The sequence below is a fragment of the Oryx dammah genome, unplaced genomic scaffold, assembly GCF_014754425.2.
Source record: "Oryx dammah isolate SB20612 unplaced genomic scaffold, SCBI_Odam_1.1 HiC_scaffold_3, whole genome shotgun sequence".
NCBI lineage: Eukaryota > Metazoa > Chordata > Mammalia > Artiodactyla > Bovidae > Oryx > Oryx dammah.
Window position 1 is genome coordinate 97,670,794 of NW_024070187.1, and position 11,855 is coordinate 97,682,648.

Sequence of the window (11,855 nt, forward strand, 5' to 3'; positions counted from 1 at the left end):
TAGAACTGAGCATGGAACAACAGACTGGTTCCAAATTGGGAAAGGAGTATGTCAAGGCTGTATATTGTCACCCTGCTTATTTAACTTATATGCAGAATACATAATGTGAAATGCTGGGCTGAAGGAAGCACAAGCTGGAATCAAGATTGCTGGGAGAAACATCAATAACCACAGATATGCAGATGGCACCATCTGCATGTGGCAGATGGTGAAGAAGAACTAAAGAGCCTCTTGATAAAAGTGAAAGAGGAGAGTGAAAAGTTGGCTTAAAGCTCAACATTCAGAAAACTAAGATCATGGCATCTGGGCCCATCACTTCATGGTAAATAGACAGGGAAATAGTGGAAACAGTGACAGATTTATTTATTTATTTATTTAGGTTCCAAAATCACTGCAGATGGTGACTGACTGCAGCCATGAAATTAAAAGCCACTTCCTCCTTGGAAGAAAAGCTATGACCATCCTAGACAGCATATTAAAAATCAGAGACATTCCTTTGCCAACAAAGGTCTGTCTAGTCAAGGCTCTGGTTTTTCCAGTAGTCATGTATGGATGTGAGAGTTGGACTCTAAAGAAAGCTGAGCTCTGAAGAATTGATGCTTTTGAACTGTGGTGTTGGAGAAGACTCTTGAGAATCCCTTGGACAGCAAGGAGATCCAACCAGTGCATCCTAAAGGAAATCAGTCCTCAATATTCACTGGAACGACTGATGCTGAAGTTGAAACTCCAATACTTTGGCCAACTGATATGAAGAACTGACTCATTTGAAAAGATCCTGATGCTGGGAAAGATTGAAGGCAGGAGGAGAAGGAGACAACAAAGGATGAGATGGTTGGATGGCATCACCCACTCAATGGACATGAGTTTGAGTAGACTCTGGGAGTTGGTGATGGACAGGGAGGCCTGGCGTGCTGCTGTCCATGGGGTCGCAGAGTCAGACATGGCTGAGTGACTGAACTGAGCCGAGTTCAGTGGAGAAAACTGTCCTTCTTGACTCTGCTCTTTTCTTCACCTACCAAACCCAACATCCATTTTTCATTAACCACTAAGTCTTGCAAACTTTAAAATTTAAATATTTGTTGAATATACCCCATGTTCTTTTACCCTATTGCCTCTGTCTGGTTTCTGACTCCTCCTAAATTTCTCCTTGGGCTACTCTCACATCTTTTGCATCACTTGCCCACTCTAGTTTTCTCTGCTTCGAATCTCGTTCCTCTGCATAGGCACCAGAGGGGATAATCAACATTTCAAATCTGACTCTGATGCTCCTTTAATGAAATCCTGTCAATGACTTCACATCACCGACAGGATATAAGTCAAGTTCATTAGGGTAGCCAAGAAGTCCCTGGTGCTCTGGTCCCGGTTTATTCCTCCAGCGTCATCTGATGGAGCTCTTTGCCTTGAGACTGGTGTTCTGACATGACACAGAACTGCTTGAGCATACACAGTTGGCGGAGTGTCACATCTATGCTTTTGTAATGCTTTATCTGCTCCTTCTTCAGTGCCAGCCTTTAAAACCCACTGATAGCTAAATTGGTAAAGAATCTGCCTGCAATGCAGGAGACCCTGGTTTGATTCCTGGGTTGGGAAGATCCCTTGGAGAAGGGAAGCTCCCCTGGAGCTACCCACTCCAGTATTCTGGCCTGGAGAATTCCATGGACTATATAGTTCATGGGGTTGCAAAGAGTCAGACACGACTGAGCGATTTTCACTTTCTTTCACTTTAAAACTATTATCAGCTGTCTCCCCTTTAGAAGACTTCTCGGGTATCTCCAATCAGGGAATTAAAAACCTCTTCCCTATGGTCCCAAAATATCTTGTGATTTTTCTGTTATTTTACTCATCGTATTCTATTAATAGTTACATGTTTAAATATAAACATGTGTCTTCTTAATTAGGACACATAGTAGGCCCTGAATATGTTTAATGATCGCATGAATTAACTAATGCTTTAATGAGTGAACTCACATAGTGGTACCATAGCGTGCATGGAACTAGAACATTATAGAAATAAATTTTATTTAATTCTGAGATGAACTGAAAAGAAACTTTCTTATCCAAAAGAAATATTTGACCTGTCTGATTTTGCTGGCTGGATAGTGTCCTTGGCCTCCTACAATTTCACATGCAGTCTTCCTGAATTGAATGCTCAGGGATGGTGGCTTTTGTTTTAAGGGTAAGAATCCCAGTTCACACATTTTTTCAGTAAACTGTTGTTGTTTAGTTGTTAAGTCATGTCCAACTCTGCAGCCCCATAGACTGTAGCCCCCCCAGGCTCATCTGTCCATGGGATTTCTCAGACAAGAATACTGGAGTGGGTTGCCATTTCCTTCTCCAGGGGATCTCCCTGACCCAGGGATTGAATCCATGTCTCTTGCTTGGAAGGCAGATTCTAAGCAGGGTTAATTCAATGATATTTCAGTAGATAGACATTGATCATGTTATTACCAACAAAGGATTCAACCAGTTTTACATTTTGTTGCAGTATACATTAAGCAGATTATACAAATTCTTTGAAAACTGGTCTATTCTATGAGCCATTTGGTTCCAAGATTAATTTCTGACTAAAAGGAATTAGTTTCACCCATCTATGTGTGATATTTAGGGTTTATTGTCTGGAAGCTAAATAAAAGTTAGCAAATGTTAATCCCCTTTTCTAGAACGCATCTTAAAGGAACATTAAACAACGATAACTTTATTTGTGATGCTAAAATGTGCTCATATCCCGTTTTTTCTTCCTGCATACCTATTCAATTAGAGTAAAATCTTTATCATATTAGAATTAACTTCTATTTTATTTAAATTAAGTGTATATTTCTATTTTGATCATGGCCTAGCACACTTGTGGGGGCTTCTCAGGTGGCACTAGTGGTAAAGAACCCATCTGCCAATGCAGGAGATATAAGAGGTGCATGTTCAGACCCTGAGTCAGGAAGATCCCCTGGAGGAGGGCACGGCAACCCACTCCAGTATTCTTGCCTAGAGAATCCCATGGACAGAGGAGCCTAGTGGGCTAGAGTCCATAGCGTCGCAAAGAGTCAGACATGACTGAAGCAACTTAGCATGACTTGGCATAGCACATTTCTATGCTATGTATACACAGAGATAACATTTAATTAGTAGAAATATCCATCAGGAATGGTAAAACCTGTGTATTACTAATCCTTGAGGAATCTGGGTTTCTAATCCTCTCAGTAGACCTTTGAGCTAGGACCATGTGTCACAGAGAAGGTAGATGTCAGCCTTTGAGCAGGCTGCAGAGGACTGTTTCTTTGTAAGTCAAGGCCATTTTGGCTAAAGCAAAGTGAATGTGGGCAAATATGGAATGCTATAAGGTTAGAAAAGTGTCTGAGTGAAAGGATAAGAGTAATTTTACATGGGCTTTCAGTAAAAGAATTAAAATAGATGAAAGTTTAGGCAGAGATACTTTTATTGTTTTTCGTGGGACACACGTAGCTAGCACAGTGGGACATAGCTAGCTATGTGTGCCAGGTCTCCCGTATTGCAGGTGGATTCTTTACCAGCTGGGCTACCAGGGAAGCCCAAAAGGATATGAGTAATCTTTAAATGGGCTTTTCAGTAAAGCATTTAAAATAGATGAAAGTTTAGGCAAATATTCTCTTTTGTTGCTTTTCTTGGGACACATGTAGCACAGTGGGCATGGCTAGGGGAGCATCTCTCTTTAAATGAGACTAGGCTGCTCTTGGGACTTCCCAGGTGGCTCCATGGGTAAAGAATCCACCTGCAATGCAGCGGAAGCAGGCAGATGAGAGTTTGATTCCTGGGTTGGAAAGATCTCCTGGAGGAAGACATGACAACCCACTCCAGTATTCTTGCCTGGAGAATCTCATGGATAGAGGAGCCTGACAAGATACGGTCCATGGGATCACAGAGTCAGACATGACTGAAGTACTGAGCACACACACAGGCTGCTCTTGAAAAGTCAAGTAAGAACCAGAGAAATGTTCAGTTAGGGAATAATAATGCTTGAAGGGACAAAAAGAGATAGCGAAGCTCATTCATGGTCTGGTCTAGGTCACCAGGATAGAAAATTATACAGTGCTTTGGGGATATACAAAGACAATTTGTTTATTTGGGAAATCCTGTGGGATTGGGATTGTAGGATGGTTTCTGAATTTAGGGATTTTGTTATTCTTTTGATCTGTCACAACTCAACTGAAACTCAACTATGTTTACCATTTTAAATAGCCATGTCTGCTTTTTTGACATAGCTACTGTTCAAGCAAGAAGGGGTGGAAGAAAGATTGCTGGAAATAGATATGTATACAAATCCATATGTACTTACATTAATATATATTTGACAGTGAGATTTAATATTTGCTGGCATTTACTCCAATGTTTTTCTTTGTCTTAAAGGACTGAGTTTGATTTTCAAAATGATTTACCCCTATGGCTCAAACCAATACATCACTGCTTTGAAATTTTGCTTCATACAGCTGTAGCATTATCCACATGCCACAGGAAAACAAACCTTTTTAATATATGAAGGGTGTCAATGCTAGTCATGTGATTTGTAATGCTTTTGCTTAAATATTGATTTTTTTTCAAATTCAATTTTTATTGATTTCTCTTAAATATTAATCATTTCTAATGACAGCTTAAAAAATAGGCTGAGCTCCTTGAACATTCTTGCTATCCACTCCTTGTAGAAATAGAGAACAATTTTAGTAGGCTTCAAATTAAGTCAAACAAAAACATACTGCTTTTTCATTTAAAGGTTTATTGTCATAAATTAAATTTTTATTTATGCAGAGTATTAACTGTGGTCACACAGTGTCCGCAAGAATAATCCAATGCCACTGACAATGTCTAGTCAGGTTATCTATAACTTATCACCATGCTTACTTCATGGAAAACCATTCCTGGCCTTTCAGTTGAGTTCAATTCAGTTCAGTCGAGTTCAGTTCAGTCGCTCAGTCGTGTCTGACTCTTTGCAACCCCATGAATCACAGCACGCCAGGCCTCCCTGTCCATCACCAACTCCCAGAGTTCACTCAAACTCACGTCCATCGAGTCAGTGATGCCATCCAGCTATCTCATCCTCTGTCGTCCACTTCTCCTCCTGCCCTCAATCCCTCCCAGCATCAGAGTCTTTTTCAATGAGTCAACTCTTCACATGAGGTGGCCAAAGTACTGGAGTTTCAGCTTTATCATCAGTCCTTCCAAAGAACACCCAGGGCTGATCTCCTTTAGAATGGACTGGTTGGATCTCCTTGCAGTCCAAGGGACTCTCAAGAGTCTTCTCCAACACCACAGTTCAAAAGCATCAGTTCTTTGGCACTCAGCTTTCTCCTGGCCTTTAGCAGTTCAGTATTCTGCAGGATCAGTCAAGTTTACTGGACTCAACTAAGATGATGCCTGGAAAGTGGCCAACCATCAGCAGTCCAGGAACTAAGCTGGACTTAGGGTGTGGAAGGTACTCTTCTTGAGAACAAAAGAAATGTCACTTCCTTACATTGGCTATGTTTAAAATTTTTCATCGGAAATCAGCACTTCTGCCTGATTGAGAGTTCAACTTGGCAATGATTAGCTGGGAGGCTTCAGTACATTGTTTAATTCCTCTGACCTTGGTTTCCCCATCCAGAACATGCAGAAAATAATGCCTGCCACTGGCGTGGGCTCCAAAATCACTGCCTACGGTGACTGCAATCATGAAATTAAAAGACTCTGACTCCTTGGAAGAAAAGCTATGATAAACATAGTGTATTAAAAAGCACAGATACTGCTCTACCAACAAAGGCCCATATAGTCAAAGCTATGGTTTTTCCACTAGTCATGTATGACTGTGAGAGCTGGACCATAAAGAAAACTGAACACTGAAGAACTGATGCTTTCGAACTGTGGTGCTGGAGAAGGCTCTTGAAAGTCCCTTAGACAGCAAGGAGATCAAACCAGTCAATCCTAAAGGAAATCAACCTGAATATTCATTGGAAGGACTGATGCCGAAGCTCTAATACTTTGGCCCCCTGATGCAAAAAGCCAGTTCATTGGAAAAGACCCTGAGGCTGGGAAAGGTTGAACGCAGGAGAAGGGGATGACATAGGCTGAAATAGTTGGAGAGCATCATTGACTCAATGGACATGAGTTTGAGCAAGCTGCAGAACATGGTGAAGGACGGGGAAGCTTGGCGTGCTAGAGTCCATGGGAGTCACAAAAGGTTGGACACAACTTACTGACTGAACAACAACAACCAGCTGTCAACAACTTGGCATGGATAAAGTGAATTAACACTGATGGCTCCTCGAGAGAAGAGACTGGTGGTTCCTACCTTGAGAGGGTTTGTATTCAATTTTTGTTTCTATATGAAAAGCATGAGCTTTTCTGATATATTTATCCACACAGACAATTTGTAAGTGATAGTTAAATCTCAGTCCAGTTCACAAAGACTTAAATTCATGAAGTGGCTGAAAATAAGATGTTTTTATACGAGCTCAAGCTTAATGAATTAACTATTCTCACTTAGAAGGTAAAAAAGCTGATATGAATATTATTGAAGTGCTAGTACTAGAGAAGTCCAATAAAGCAAAATAGTATTTTGTTCTGTTATGTGTTTGACCATGGCAGTTTAGAATAATAATTAAAGGACAATGAGGATGGGGGTTAGTGACAAAATCAAAGAATATCTGTATACTACAAATTTAGCAAACTAAGATTTTAAGAAATATTTTTTAATTTGGAAAATAAAAATAAACATACAAAAGCATATGAAAATGGTTTTCCACGAGCCAGAAATACTCCTTATGAACATCTCTGCCCTGGTTCTTGATTTAAACTAACCAAGACTTTTAACTTTGCCTTTCTTTGACAAAAGTCCTTTACTAACACTATTTTTGTATTTAACTATCATGTAGTGAAAGTTTTTTTCTCTCACAAATAAATCAGGGCTGAAATACAGCTTAATAAGTAAAAGTATATTCAAGCATCTGGTTATGGCTATCATGATGAAGCAAGAATTCTGAAAAGTGAGAAGTTAATCAGGCAATAATTTGGGGCTGGTGAACTGAGGAAAAAGCATAAGGAAGAAGTAGCATGTTCCAAGGGCCAGTGTTAAAAAGAGACCATTGTATGTTTGTAAACAGTTAGTTTTGTTTATGAACCACTAATAAATTTACAAACTATTCATCTTTGTTATGGACCTGATGTCAGTTCTGTTCAGTTCAGTTGCTCAGTGTGTCTGACTCTTTGTGACCCCATGAACTGCAGCTTGCCAAGCCTCCCTGTCCATCACCAACTCCCAGAGTTTACCCAAACTCACGTCCATTGAGTCGGTGATGCCACCCAACCATCTCATCCTCTGTTATCCCCTTTTCCTCCTGCCTTCAATCTTTCCCAACATATGGGTCTTTTCAAACGAGTCAGCTTTTCACATCAGGTGGCCAAAATATTGGAGTTTCAGCTTCAACATCAGTCCTTCCAATGAACACCCAGGACTGATTTCCTTTACGATGGATTGGCTGGATCTCCTTGCAGTCCAAGGGACTCTCAAGAGTCTTCTCCAACACCACAGTTCAAAGGCATCAGTTCTTCTACACTCAGCTTTCTTTATAGTCCAACTCTCACATCCATACATGACTACTGGAAAAACCATAGCCTTGACTAGACGGACCTTTGTTGCCAAAGTAATGTCTCTGCTTTTTAATATGCTGTCTATGTTATTCATAACTTTTCTTCCAAGGAGGAAGCGTCTTTTAATTTCATGGCTGAAATCACTATATGCAGTGATTTTGGAACCCAAAAAATAAAGTCAGCCACTGTTTCCACTGTTTCCCCATCTATTTCCCATGAAGTGGTGGGACCAGATGCCATGATCTTAGTTTTCTGAATGTTGAGCTTTAAGCCAACTTTTTCACTCTCTTCTTCACTTTCATCAAGAGGCTCTTTAGTTCCTCTTCACTTTCTGCCATAAGGGTGGTGTCATCTGAATATCTGAGGTTATTGATGTTTCTCCTGGCAATCTTGATTCCAGCTTGTGCTTCTTCCAGCTCAGTGTTTCTCATGATGTACTCTGCATATAAGTTAAATAAGCAAGATGACAATATACAGCCTTGACATACTCCTTTTCCTATTTGGAACCAGTCTGTTGTTCAGTTTTAACTGTTGCTTCCTGACCTGCATGTAGGTTTCTCAAGAGGCAGGTCAGGTGGTCTGGTATTCCCATCTCTTTCAGAATCTTCCACAGTTTATTGTGATCCACACAGTCAAAGGCTTTGGCATAGTCAATAAAGCAGAAATAGATGTTTTTCTTGAACTGTCTTGCTTTTTCAATGATGTAGCCAAACCTGATTACTAATCCATGCTGTACTAGTTAGTAGTGGTATAACCCTAGACAAAATTTATTCAATATTTTCCACCCATTGGGGCAAAGTTAACAGAGCATAAAATTTACTGTAATAAAGTATACAAAAAAAAAATAAAGTATACAGCTCAGGGGCATTTAGTATTTTCACAACGTTGTGCAACCATTTACCTCTATCTAGTTTCAAAACATTTCACCACCCCCAAAATAAACCTATACCCATTAAGCCATTAGCCCTATTTCTCCTTCCTCCCAGCCCCTGGGAACCACTAATTTGCCTCCCATCTCTATGGATTTACCTAATTCTGGATATTTCGTATAAATGGAATCATACAATTGGTGACTTCCTATGTAACTATTTTAACTTCTTTTTGAGCTTCAGTTTCCCCCATTATCTTTCTGAGTTTACATGTATTTTGCTGAAAGATTTATGAATTAAAATGAAATTGTGTATATAAAATACTAGACAGAAACCCCAGAGGCATGCAAGCTGTTCAATCACTTCTTTTTCACTGTTTGGTTTTAAATCACAGCAACTACCTCTGTATGTGTATAGATATTACACTAATCTGCTAGGACTTAAATAATCTTTCTGATTTTTTTTTTTTAATCATGAATTTCTGCTTTCGTGATCCGGTCGCTGAAGGTATTTCTAGGGATTTTCTTCTTGGCCTATGGTGTTGCCCTGTTCCCTCTCCTGCCTGCTTTTCTAAACATAGTTGTACTTCCATCCATCTGGTGGTTCCTGGGAATTTTCTTTTCATATGTGTGAAAACAGCAAGCTGATAAACTTCTCATTGGCATGACACAGTGTGTGTGAATCTATGTCATGTCCAAGCAATTTTGTTCTGAGTTAATTTGTTGAATTCCTTTGGAAAACAGACATGGCATTCCCCACTGAGCTACCAGCACAGCCAGTCAGTGGCCAAACAGAACCCAGTGTGAAATGTGTATTCAGAGCCCAGAGATGGTGACTGTGGCTGAGCCCCTGAAAGTAAACCCTGAAAGTTTACTGTCCTCTCTTTGAGAATATGAATGTAGCATGCCCGGGAGCCTGCGTTGCTCATAGATCTTAGGTATATAAGATGCAGGTCTGTGAAGGTTTAATAGACACAGACAGGCAAAAGGGGAGGCCTAAAAGCAACACTGTAATCCCATTTCACTCTCCACTCTTCCGTCCTTTGTTCCTTTTCTTTCCTCTTTTTTTTTTTTTTTAATTTTGGCTTTCCTAATATTTCTCTTCCATCTCTACAGCTGCTTTGATCTTGGCATGGTGCTCCTTTGACAGTTAAGAGATGGGGACGACCCCCTGAAAAGTCATTATGAGGGGATCTGGACTTTTTTAAAGAAATAAACTAAACCTTAAGCACCGCTCATGTGAGTCAGAAGAGACCATGAGGAACTACCTTGTCTTGGGCAGACAGTGGGTGGGCAGAAATGACAACGTATGCACAGTCTCCAATAAGCACTTCTCAAAAAGTTCCCTGTAGCTGAGGGGAACAAAGGCTGCTTTCCCCCGAGCTAGCCTATGAATTGTAAAAGTCAGCCTAGCATTCAGAGGTCAGAATGGCACGTCTTCTTAAAATATTCTATACAGTCTGGGAACTGCTCCTTGATGTCATTGATGGGAAAATAAGCACAAGCTGGATATAAAGATTTCAAGGGAATGGACCTAACGAGATTATCAGCAAACTTGGTCTCTCTTTGTGTATTCTTTCCTGCTTTCTTTTTTGATTTTGGTTCTCTTAGACTAACATGATAATGACTGAAAAAAAAGATCTTTTTGATATGAAAAAATGTGAAAATCTCATAAAAAGGAATCCTTCATAATTCCCAAGGAGTTCATGAAATTCTGTTGGAATTTTCCAAGTTTCCTGGTTGGTTAAGGGAAAAGCTACTTACAAGATTGTCTCATATGTTGTTTAGGAACATTGTGTAAAGAAAGGAAGTTTCCAGAAACTTATGATTAGACCTGTGTATGATGTATGTGTGTGTGTGTGTGGGGGGAGAGTCAGTTGCTCTATGTGTGTATTGTACTAAATATTTTATATAATATATCCTTAATTTTGACCAATGAGAGGTGGGTATTTGGGAAAATTGAGATTCAAACAGGGAAAGCAATATTCATAAATTGGTTTAGGTAGCTAGTAAGAGTCAAGATCAAAATTTGAATTCAGGTATCTCTGATTTCAAAGTCTGTGTACTTTTCACTGTATGACCTGTGCCACCTGCCATCATATTACTTAGTAATACTTAGTAAGCACCTACATAAAATCTAGTTTCCCTTCTTCTCACCAATTCCTTCAGACACCATTCAGTCAATGAATGTGGACTGTATAATTCCTACATGCAAAGCTCTTAAAGAGATGGGAATATCACACCATCTTACCTGCCTCCTAAAACACCTGTGTGCAGGTCAGAAGGTAAAAGAACTGGACATGGAACAACAGATTGGTTCAAAATTGGGAAAGAAGTACGTCAAGGCTGTATACTGTCACCCTGATTATTTAATGCCTATGCAGAGAACATCATGTGAAATGCTGGGCTGGATGAATCACAAGCTGGAATCAAGATTGCAGAGAGAAATATTGATAAACTCAGACATGTAGATGATACCTTCTAATGGCAGAAAGCAAAGAGACACTACAGAACCTCTCAATGAGGATGAAAGAGGAAAGTGAAAAAGCTGACTTAAAACTCAGTATTCAAAGAATGATGATCATGGCATCCAGTCCCATCACTTCATGGCAAATAGATGAGAAAAAAATGGAAACAGTGGCAGATTTTATTTTCTTGGGCTCCAACATCACCATGGACAGTGACTGCAGCCATGAAATTAAAGGACACTTGCCCCTTGGAAGAAAAGCTATGACAAATCTAGACAGCATATTAAAAAGCAGAGACATCTCTTTGCCAACAAAGGTCCATATAGTCAAAGCTATGGTTTTTCCAGTAGTCATTTACAGATGTGAGAGTTGGATCATAAAGAAGGCTGAGTGCCAAAAAGTTGATGCTTTTGAACTGTGGTATTGGAGAAGACTGTTGAGAGTCCCTTGGATAGCAAGAGGATCAAACTAGTCAATCCTAAAGGAAATCAGTTCAGTTCAGTTCAGTTGCTCAGTTGTGTCTGACTCTTTGCGACCCCATGGACTGCAATGCCAGACCTCCCTGTCCATCACCAACTCTCAGAGTTTACTCAAACTCATGTCCATTGCCTGAATATTTATTGGAAGGACTGATGTTGAAGCTCCAATACTTTGGCCACCTGATGTGAAGAGCCAAATCATTGGAAAAGACCTTAATGTTGGGAAAGACAGAGGGCAGGAAAAAAAGGGGATGACATAGGATGAGATGGTTGGATGGCATTGTTGACTCAATGGACATGAGTCTGAGCAAATTCCAGAAGACAGTGAAGGACAAGGAAGCCTGCTGTGCTGCAGTCCATGGGGTTGCAAAGAGTTGGAAACTACGGAGCAACTGAACAACAACAAAGTGATTAAATAGATACACTCATAAACCCTTAGCTTGTGAATTTTAA